The 11368-nt window shown below is 40.3% G+C and overlaps 1 pseudogene; it reads right to left on the reverse strand.

Moving 5' to 3' along the window:
• Positions 1-8225: 8225 nt before the first annotated feature.
• On the reverse strand, positions 8226-10565 carry LOC110203255 (kidney mitochondrial carrier protein 1 pseudogene; annotated as a pseudogene).
• Positions 10566-11368: the final 803 nt, after the last annotated feature.

Below are 11368 nucleotides of genomic sequence, written 5' to 3' on the forward strand. Positions count from 1 at the left end.
AAAGCCATTGAATGAAAAAGTAACACTACATAGTAGGTTTACTTGAATTGACTAAAGAGACTCAGTCATACCCTGTGGGCCTTGTATAAAAGAGCAAGCCAATTTGGAACTTGAGTCCCAGTGTCTGGAAGTCTAGACAAGAAAGTAATACGGGTAAATTACTTGGTTGGAGAGGACAAAAAGAGCCGATGTCTCCTCCTCTCCTTTCCCCTCTCTCCAAGAAAAGAACTATGACTTTTAACCAGTTGGATGATTTGGACTTCCCATCAGCATCCTCACCAGCATTCCTGAAATAACTGTGGACGTATCTGCTTTGGAAGCTGATTCCCAAACTAGACATTCTAAGGAAAAGTAGCTTTGGAATCCAGAAGGAGCTCAGCTGAAAGCCACACCATCCCTAAGGATTTGTTCTGTAAAACTCGGACTCAGTCAAAAGGCCACACCCAAGGACTGAGAAGGCCACATGTGACCTCAAGGCTGCAGGTTCCCCACCCTAGACCAGGTCAAGACTAAGAACCCAGGGATCTTAACTCTCAGTCCAGCCTTCTTTCTCCTCTATTAACAGTGCCCTGCTGACACTGAAAAGCCCCCAAAATGACAAAAAAATTAATGATAACCTCTAATTCCTGTGCCTCAGAAGCAGAAAACATGAAACTCACCCAAAGAATCCCATTCAATTCAAAGACACTATTAATAAGATCCCTGGCCAATAAATAGAAAACTAGTGAAATAGGATAAAATCCATACTGTTAAAATGGTCAAGGAATCAAAAACATTTAGAGTTAGAACTCCCACTGGTAGCATCTGCTGGGTTAGTATTACAAGAAAGTCAACTTACAGCCTGGTAACTTGAAAAATCATTAAATATTACTTACAACAGTGCTCACTAGGTGGAAGCCTTCCCTCCCCCCCCCATTTCACACAGCACAAACAGCAATATTTTCCTTTTCATTTTATAGAGAACTTTGCTGAAATGGCAGCAGGGTCTAAATGCTTGATCAGTATTGGATGAGGTTCAGTGTTGCAGGCTCATCAGCAGGCTACTGCAATAATCAAGGCAGGAGGTGATGAGAGACTCCACTAGAGTGAAGGCAGTGTCAGAAGAGAAAAAGATGTTGCAAAGCTGAAACTGAGGAATCCAGGACGACTGCTACACTGCAAGCCTGAGGAATGGGAGGATGGTGTTTCTCTCTACAGTAGGAGCGGTAGGAGGTGAAGAGGGTTTAGAGAGAAAGACAGTGAGTTCCATTTTGGATATATTGAGTTTAAGATGTCTACTGGACATCTAGTTTCAGATGTCTGAAAAGCAGCTGGAGATGTGAGGTTGGAGGTCAGCAGAGAGGTAGGGAAGCAAAGGTAGATTTGAAAAACATCAGCATAAAGATGGTAATTATATCCAGGGGTGCTGATGAAATCACCAAGCAAAGTAATCTAGAGGAAGAAGACAAGGCTGAGAAAAGAAGTTTGGGGGACCCCTATAATTAGAGGGCATGATCTATATGAGGATCCAGCAAAGGGGACAGAGGAGAGGTCAACTAGGTAGGAAAAAAGCCAGGAGAAAGTGATGTTCCAAAAACCCAGAGAAAAGAGATTATTAAGGAGGAGTGATCAAAGGCTTCAGAGAAGTCAAGAAGAATGAAGACTGCGAAAAGGCCATTGGATTTAGCAACTAATAAATTATTAGTAATTTTGGAGAAAGTAATTTCAATGTAATGATAAGATGTGAAGCCACATTGTAAGGGTTAAGAAGAGAGTGAGAGGAAAGTGGAGGCACCACCTTTCAGAGTTTAGCTACAAAGGGCTGAAAAGACACAGGACAAGTTAGCAGGAATGGAAAAATCAAGTGAGGGGGTTTTGAGAATGGGAGAGATATAGGCATTTTTGTAAACAGCAGGGATAAGCCAGTAGATAAGGAGAGATTGAAAATTAGTGAAAGAGTGAAGATGACAGAAGGCAATCTGTTGAAGGAGGTAAGATGGAATGGGATCACTTGAAGTAGAGGGTTAACCTTGGTAAGGAGTAAGACCACTTCATCATGTGAGATACGGGTGAAAGAGAAGAAAGTGGAAGAACGCATATAAATTACAGGAGATGAGGAAGAGGGAGAGGAAAGAGTTCACAGTGAATGGCCTCAATTTTTTCTGTAAAATATGTGGCAAGGTTCTTACCTGAGAGGGGGAGAAAGCCATAGAAGGCTTGAGGAGAGATAAAAGATTTGGAATAGCCATTACAACAATGAAAATGGAAATAACTATAAAATGAAAATGCATATTTTGTAATTATAATGACCAAGCTTGGCCTCAGAGAAGAGTTAAGAAAATGTACTTTCTTCCTTTCTTAAAGAGGTGAAGGGTAGCTGATGTGCTGGTTAATTTTGCTAACCTGTTCCTCCACTTTCTTTTTAAATCTTTCCTACATGGAAAATATTAAAAGGTAGGAGTATGAGAAGGAATAAATTCAGGAATTACAATACCTAAAAACGTATCAATAAAAATTTTTCAAAAATAAAAAAAATTGGTACTGTTGTACCGAGAAATCAGCAAGTGAAACCCAGACGTAATTTAAGATGTGCATTTATTAGCGCATGGCTACCAGGGGTATGCACATCCAAATCAAGCAGCCCCCATCAGGGGTCGAGCTAAGGTTTATATAGAAAAGAGCATGGGAAAGAAATGCGAGGAACACTGATGAGGTAATCCAAAGATGCAGGTGTCTTTGTGGGCTATGGATGGGAATGTACAGGGAGTATACAGGACAGGGAGGGGGATGGATCTTTGAAGTTTGGCAAGAGGAAAAGTTCTTGGGCTGGTCAAGGACACCCCTCTCCCTCTGTCTTGACATGAGAATGCTCTGCAACAAAGGAATGCTTTCTCACAACACAGGAACTTACTGAGGAACTGGGAGGCTTCCAGAGACATGATCTGAGGGTTGGGGGCCTGAGCAGCCCAGCTCTGTGCAGCTGTACCAGGGAGAGAGATAAGGGTCATGCTGAGGCCCATGCATGAATAACTGCTAGGCACAATGTCCTTGGGCTGGGGAATGGTTGTTAAAGACAGTGTTTCTGAGACTAGGGAGAAATTGGGGCACAAGCAACCCGAGCACCCCATTATTACAGGTCAGATATCACACAAACCAGACCAGGTCCTGGTCTCTGGTATAAACATAATTATCTAAAGCAATTATATTGCAAGCTTTCTTATCCATTTGCATTGGAGGTATGGGCTATGCTGAGCTATGCAAGAGTACATTTCACTATTGTTTAGATTTAGGAGGAAAGAGGTCTGTCTGGGGCAAGATTAAGCACCAACTTTTGCCTTCCATGGCTTAAAGGGCCCTACTACCTAAATGGCAAAATAATGTTCTGCATTAAAGTACTGGTTAAAAAAACTGAAAAGTTAGATCAGCAAAACAGATTAAATAAGCAAGAATCAAACAATTTATAAGAGCAGTCTCACGACTGATAAACCTGAGAACTAGTGGAAGAAGTCCCTTTTCTGATAAAGAACTGCTGAAGAAATTAGAAATAATTTTGGCAGAAATAGAATTAGATCACCATTTTATACATATACCACAAGCCCAAAATGGATATGAGATCTGAATATAAAAAGTTATATCCTTATCAAAATCTTAGAAGAGAACAAAAGGAATTTTTTTTTTTACAAATATGGATGGGTAAAGAATTCTTAAACAAGGGATGGAAATCATAAAAGACAAAAAAGTGATTATATAAAATTTAAAATCTTTTGCATAAACAAAATTAATTAGATAGAATAAGAGAAACTTGAGTAGGAAAATATTTGTATTAAGTATCACCAGTAAAAGTCAGATACCTCAATAAAGAGTGACTGAACACAAAATATAAGACTAAGAGCCATTCTGTAGTAAGTTGTCAAAGGATGTGAACAGTCTTCATCTGACTTGAAAGATACAGGTGTCATCCTGCCTAAATTCGAAACTTCTCAAGATTCTTTCCAGCCCTATGACTCTATCACTCTGTAAATCTACATTAACACACTCTAAGAACACAAAGATGAGATGTTCCACTAAGCAAGGTATTTCTTTTTAAGTGACAAAGTGACAGGGCAGAGACAGTATAAACTGACTGAGGGGAGACTCAAAAAAAGGCAGAGAACACAAAAGAAACAGACAAACAAAAATCTTACAAACAACAATTTTTTCACAACCATACTTCAGATCACCAAAAGGGGAAATATTTATACGGCTGTGCACATCTTTGTCCCTGCTGTATCACTGGACATTCTATTTTTGCATTTACAATCCAACAGTAGAGAGAAATGCACAAGAAACAACTACTGTCTTTCAGGACGTTTATTTAAAGTGACTTGAAATATAAATGAATAGCTCCCTTCTACAATTTTTTCCCAATCCTTATCTTCATTTTCATAACGCATTTTAGTGGATCTTTTTTCCATACAATAATCCATTAAAGTACTTATGAAACATAATTGGAGCTCACTTCAACTTGGGAATATTGAGATCTAGAATGGGAAAAATGAAGACCCCATCATCTCTTCAAACCCGTCGCTACAGGCCGGTTCCCTTAAAAAAAAAAAGGCTTGCTTCATACAAGCCCTGGGGAATAAATACTCAACATAGAACTACCAACTGACCCTTTAAGTAATCGTCTTCAGAGAATCCAATATGATTCAGAAGTTACTCAGACCTGTGTGTCCTAAAAAAAAAAAAAGCCTTCTCTTCTCCTCCAATATCCTTCCAGAAAAGACATTCATGAGAGCAATTATTCTGTATTCCCTTAGGAAAAAATTACTAATGCAAAAAGAAGAGGTTGCACAAGATGGTTTTCCAGCTTTCTATCATTGATAGAAAGACTCTATGATCTACGAATTTTCACCTCACACATCTATTTGGGTTCTTTGCCTCAAGTCTCTCCATTCTCAATCCTAACTCCATAGGCTCCCAAACTAATATTCCTAAAGCACAGACAGTCCTGACTATCTCAGATTCCTCTTCAATAAATTTGAGTGATTGCTTATTACTCCTAAGATCAAATACAAACTCCTCTGTTTGGCATTTGAAGCCCTTCACAGTGTGGCTCCAACCTACCTTTCTACCCTTATTATGTATTATTCTCTTTCATTCACCCCTCATATGCTTATAGTAAACAATTGGGGGCTGTCTGGAAAACAAAATGCCTCATTTCTCTAATAGCAGCAATTCAGGCAGCAGGAGGGAATTCTGAAGATGGGAAAGTCAAAGGACACACACTGTTATGGAGAATGGCATAACTGATTTGGTTTCCATTCTAATTTAACTTGTCTGCATTACCAAACTTTAGTTCAGTTAAATACTCTTACTCTCCCCATCTCTCAACACCTACCTCTCAGGGTCATTATGAGGATCAAATGAGATATTTGTAAAAGTGCTTAACACAAAGCCTGGCACATAGTTGGTACCTCCCCTTCCCTCAGATTCCTCTAGGTCAGAATCCTCAGATACATTTCATCTTGGAAAGATCCACTGCAGAGGCACAGAAAATAAAGCTTGCAGAAGCGAAAGGAGAAACAAACTTAAAAGAAAAAAAACTCTGATGATTACTGTTGAAAATCAATGAGTTACCTTAGCCTACATTTCTCTTTCCTTGTCAAAGTCAGGGTCCTAGTTGGTGGAGTATAGAGAAGAACACAGCCTGACCACAAGGGTCTTTAAAAAGAGGTACAGGAACCGACATTCTGGTTAGGAAGTCAAGACCATGAAATCAAAAGGGGAATTTTTACTCTATTTAGAGCAAAAATTACAGACTGAATTTAAAAAAACAACAACAGGGTTTTCTTACCAATATGAGAGAAAACAGAATTGCCTCTGATTTGATGCGAACACAAAAGGTTAAGCATTAGTCTAACATGTCCCTGCCCTAAATAGAATGTCTTGTTTGACCTAGATCACATTTACACAAAAACCACAGAAAAACATTGGGAACTTCTCCAACGAGGCCTACAGGGACAGTGACTCCCATATCACTTTTTGATAGCAGTAATAGCTATCAGTAGACTACTGGCAACACAGCTGGCTATGATGATGGGGTCCTCTCAAAGCTATAAGGTATTGGTAAGCTGTAAGATGTTGATAGTATTGGTGTCTTCAAGGACATCTACTTGTCAGCATGCTGTGGATAATTTACTAAGTGATGCCATTTAGTAATTATTTTTGCTATGGGAACTCCTAGTTTAAAGGATTTTTCTGCTCTGTTCTTGAAGAGAAGTGCATACCAAAGATGGCTCTCTCTGCATCCAATTCTTAGCTGAGCTATTCCCATCTAGAAATGGTAAAAGTGAAATGAAAAACTATAAAAGCTCAGGCTGGTTCACCAAAATAAGGAAGGAAGAAGGAAGGCAGGAGGGATGGGAGAAAGGGAGGGAAAAGGGGAGGGAGAAAGGGAGGAAGGGAAGAAGGGAGAAATGGAAGAAGAGAGGGAGGGAGGAAGGAAGGCAGGAAGGATTTATCAAGAGCCTAACATATGCTAGGTACTTTGCTAAGCATAACAAATATTATCTTATTTGATCCTCACAACAATCCTAGGAGGTAAGTCCTATTATTATCCCCATTTTACAATTAAGGAAACTGAGACAAATAAAGGTTAAGTGATTTGCCAAGGCTCCCATAGCTAATAAGTATTTGATGTGAACTCAGATCTTCTTGACCCCAGATCCAGTTATCTATCCATTGTGTCACCTAGCCGCCTATGAAAAAGAGAATAAAGCAAAGAAAATCAAAATAAGTTCCTGCCCCTGAAGTACCACCTTCAATAAGAAGAAAGAGAATTGGGCTTTTTGGATACATTACCCTCCTCCTCCTCCTACCCCTCCCCCCAACCTACATATAATTCTACAAACCCTCTGTTTTGTGATGCACCAGCCTATACATTTGGAGTAGGACATAAGAACAACAGGAGGCCCTGGAAGCCACACAGAGGGCAGTACAGGAAGTCTTACCCCAGTGGCCCAGGGGCATCTGTGACCAACATGGATAAAGACTGGAGCCCATGGCAACAGGATACAATCAGAGTATGAAAGTTTTGGGGGCTCAGGACCCAAGCTTTGACTAGAGTCAAGTTGAACTACACCCTATTTGAAAAACAGTTCTTTGGGGGCGACTAGGTAGAGCAATGCATAGAGTACTGGCCCTGAAGTCAGGAGGACCTGAGTTCAAATGCGGCCTCAGACCAAACACTTGACACTTACTAGCTGTGTGACCCTGGGCAAGTCATTTAACCCCAATTGCCTAAAAAAACCAAAAACAAACAAACAAACAAAAAAACCACAGCCCTTTGCTTGCTGCTAGGACCTTGTTGAAACTGAGGCACTCTCTGGAAACATCAGTCATTCTCTGGTCAGCAATTCCAATGCTTCAATGGGTGTTTACTGACGGCAAATCTCAGAAGGCAAGCTGAGCCCAAGAATCATCTATCATCAAGTGGAAGTGGTATATTCTGAGAAAAGTCCAAGAGACGTCACCTGCCTACATAAGTGTGTTGTCAAGCAAGAGGTATCTACCAATCCTATTCTAACAGGCCTCCAGTAAAACCCTCTCTTTAAACTGGGTCCCTTATTTTGCTGAGCTCCCAAGAGAAGATACAGGTGATATAGCCTACAACAAAAATAGTCAACCTCATTGGAACACCACAGTAGCTTGGGCAGCAGATAAAGCTGTCTACACCACCACTGGCACTCTCCCCAACAAGCTGACCTCTGAGCAATTCCCCTCATGCTTAAATGGTCTACTGCAAAAGACGTATTTCTCTTCATCAACTTAGAGTGGTTGCTAATGGTCTTGCTAAGTGGTCAGGCCAGCATCAGCCTACTGACTTGATGATCAAATCACCTATCTGTGGAACCTCACAGTGGGAAAGCATTGCCACCAAGCTCAACAATATGTAACTCGTGTCTCTTGCCCACAAAAAAAGGGACCTTCTCAGAAGAATCATCTGGAAAGGGGAAGTTGATTGAACTTCAATTTCATAGTTGATTTGTGCTCTCACAGGCCATGGTAAAGAGAAAATTATGCAGTAATGGGCCCATGAAATAATCAAGTTAAGTCAACAAAGTATGAAGTTCCAGGCACTGTTCTTAGCATACTAACACACTGCTACTATGTGCCAGGTACTATGCTAAATATTAGGCATAAAAAAGCAGAAAGATAATCCGTATCTTTAAGGAGCTTACATTCTAATGGAGGAAAATAACATATTAAAAAGAAACTGAAAGGCAGAGGGAGGGTGGTCCAAGAGAGTTTGGAGTGCAGCCTGGAGAGGAATGATCATAGAGTTGTGGAAATCCTCCTGAAAAGCTGAGGGGCAGAGGGTACTTCCACTGGGTGAAGTTTTGGGGTACAGTGAATTCCCAGGTTGGAGTGGTTTTCATAACATGGTAGAGAAGGTCTGAACTGCAGCCTGTAACAAGCAATCCAGGGTGTTTTGTAACCAGAATATGTCCTCTTATAACACTCTGATTCATCATATATGTTCTTACATCATCAACAGGGTTCGAAGCAAGAGCCTCAGCTAAACAAACCACACACAGGTAAACCTTGATAGAAATTGTTAATAGACAGTATCTCCCAACAGGCCAGAGAAATTAGGTGTTTCTTGGTGATATCAGAGACTGGTAGTTCTACTCCAACAACTAGGACAGTTCTCTGGGCAGTAAGGGACACTCCCTTCCACAATACTATTGTTCCCTCACTGGTAAATGAAGCTGACTATTGTTTCTCCTTAAATCATATTGCTCTGAGCCTGCTGTCTTATTTTCAAAACACCTCTTGGAATGGCAATGGATGAGGAAATAATCCAGGAAGAATGCCACATAGGACACATCTAACAGGAGGTTAAAAACCATCCTCTGATTGGTCAGAAAATTCTCTTTGAGCTCTGATAAATTACTTTCTTGTACCTGGCGTGCCTTGTGCCTTGAAGCCTGGTGTGACATTGCAGTGGCAATATCAGAATACAAAGCTTCCAGTCCCTCTTCTCTGCATATCTTTACTAATGAATGTGATCTTCCACAATATCCAATTTCCTTAATTTTGGTGATGATGAGTCAACCTAGGCCTGCAAAAACTGAAACTTGTCAGATCTGATACCATATATAAATTCCCCTGCCTGGGAAGATCTCACAAGGAATGCAATCAGCATATTCCTGGTAAATTGATTATTTGGGCCATTGCCATTATAAAGAGGCATCTAGTATATTCTGATGAGTGTGGGTATCTACACAAGGTATGTGATCACCCTAATGCTAAGTTCATCATTAAAGTTCTAGAAAAGAACATCTCCTTCTGGCTAGAATGAACACCTTGATTATAAGCTCCAGGGACTTTAGCACAGGTTTCACACACGGGCATTTCATGTCCTATATCATACATAAGCAGTAGGATTTTGGAAAGATAAAGCAGTGACTGCCTCAAGCAAGACCCTAAAACATAGGCCACTAAGCAAAATCTGAAAGTCTAGGCTGACAGACTCCCAAGGGCAGTCTTCACCCTCAACACAGCAATATCAAGAAAGGGCAAATCACTCCTCACTCATATCCTTGTCAATTCACTACCCAAGAGAAGGGAAAAAACACACAATGTTAATATTTAATTCAGAGTCAGGAGGACAGCTGTTTCAGGATGCAAAAATCCACAGCCTCTCTTTTTTTCCACAACAACAACAACAACAACAACAACAACAACAAAAGGAAACGGGGGAGGGGAGAGAAGTGGATCTTTGTTTACAGTAGGTCCCACAAATACTGGGGATTCTGACACAAATCTAGACATCTTGAAATTTCCCAATAACCTTACTATAATCACTCTTGGAGGACAGGCATCTGGTTTCTCTCCTTAGAGTCCAGTTAATTTTTCCATCTTCAGCAAGGGACAGCACAGGAAACATGCAACTATTCAGGACAGCAGTCCTTACATTTATTCCTCCACCCTCAGAAGCAGGTGGAGCAATATTGTAGAAAGCTACAGGGGAAATGTAAGTTCCTGGCACAAGGGATAGACAATATCCCATGGATAATGAAAGAAGGAGAGGAGAGATACAGATTATTGGAACAGGAAGCCACCAGTCCCAAGCACGAGTCCTGTCTGGGTGTCCTCTGCCTTTGTCCTCATTTAGCAACACAGACTGGACCTGAATATGATAGAAACTGACTGAGACACTTCCTTCTGACAGCTGCCTTGATTTTCCTGATTGGTCACCTATACTATTGCCTCTCTAATGGAGACCACACCTTCACATTACCAGTAGGGTGGGCGTTGAAGATTATGACACTCCTTAGACAATCCTGGTCTGGGCCCTTTAGCCGGATGTCTTGAAACCAAAATATACTAGTGAGAGTGATCCAGCTGGGAACTTCACGGCCTAATTGTCTTCCTTCTCCTCAAACACCTGATGGACAGATCCAAGGTTTCCATTTAACACCAACTAGGGTTCACCTCTCCCCACTCAAGGGAGGCATTCAACTTGGAGGTTTTGACTCTTTGCTGGACAGTCAAACCAACAGGCTGGCACCCTGGCAGCCTGATGGCAAATGAACCATCTCCTATCAGGTGGAAAGTTTTCAATATGATTAGCAGATATGTTAACAGCACCTTTTAAAAACTTCTCTACAATTGCTTAGTCCCAAACACACATAATAAGTGGTATATTCAGAGAAAGGCCCAAGAGGAGTCAGATACTGACATGCGTCTGCTGTCAAGTAACAGGCATCTACCATACACAATGGATTGATTAATAATACATAATAAATTGACTACGCCTTATTAAAATAATGCAAAATAAAGTGGGATATCAATTCTCAATTTCTCAGTATGAAGACACTGACAAATCTGTGGAATAAAATGTATTGAATCCTTTGAGCATGTTTGCATATGGAAGGAAAGAAGCCTGTAGTCTATATTTCTATCACCAAATAATCTCATAAGAATAATACAAATCCTTTAATATGGGTACCAGTTAAGTCTTTAGTAAAACAGAGCCTAAAAACAAAGCAAAAATATCAACGGTGAGCACAAGTTACATTTTATAAAGATAAAAGTACTATACATCCAGTGCACCTCGAAGAGTCTGCAAGTCTCATTAGCTTCTTTTCAAACTCATTCAGACCACCAGAGCCCCTTTATATACATAGGCTTATGCTTTTAGCCATCATTGACATCACTATTGTAAATATATGCAGAGCTCAGGAAATAAATCTTGGACTGTGTTATCCATATAGGAACATTAATCTTTAAAAGAACAAAACATAATACTCTAACCCTCCTCCTCTGCTTTAAGTAGAGCAAATATTTTGCTCATGTTAATTGTCTTAACAGAGGAAAATCAACATTGCTGTAATCCATT

This window comes from Phascolarctos cinereus, unplaced genomic scaffold, assembly GCF_003287225.1.
Source record: "Phascolarctos cinereus isolate Bilbo 61053 unplaced genomic scaffold, phaCin_HiC Scaffold_4;HRSCAF=312, whole genome shotgun sequence".
Classification (NCBI taxonomy): Eukaryota; Metazoa; Chordata; class Mammalia; order Diprotodontia; family Phascolarctidae; genus Phascolarctos; species Phascolarctos cinereus.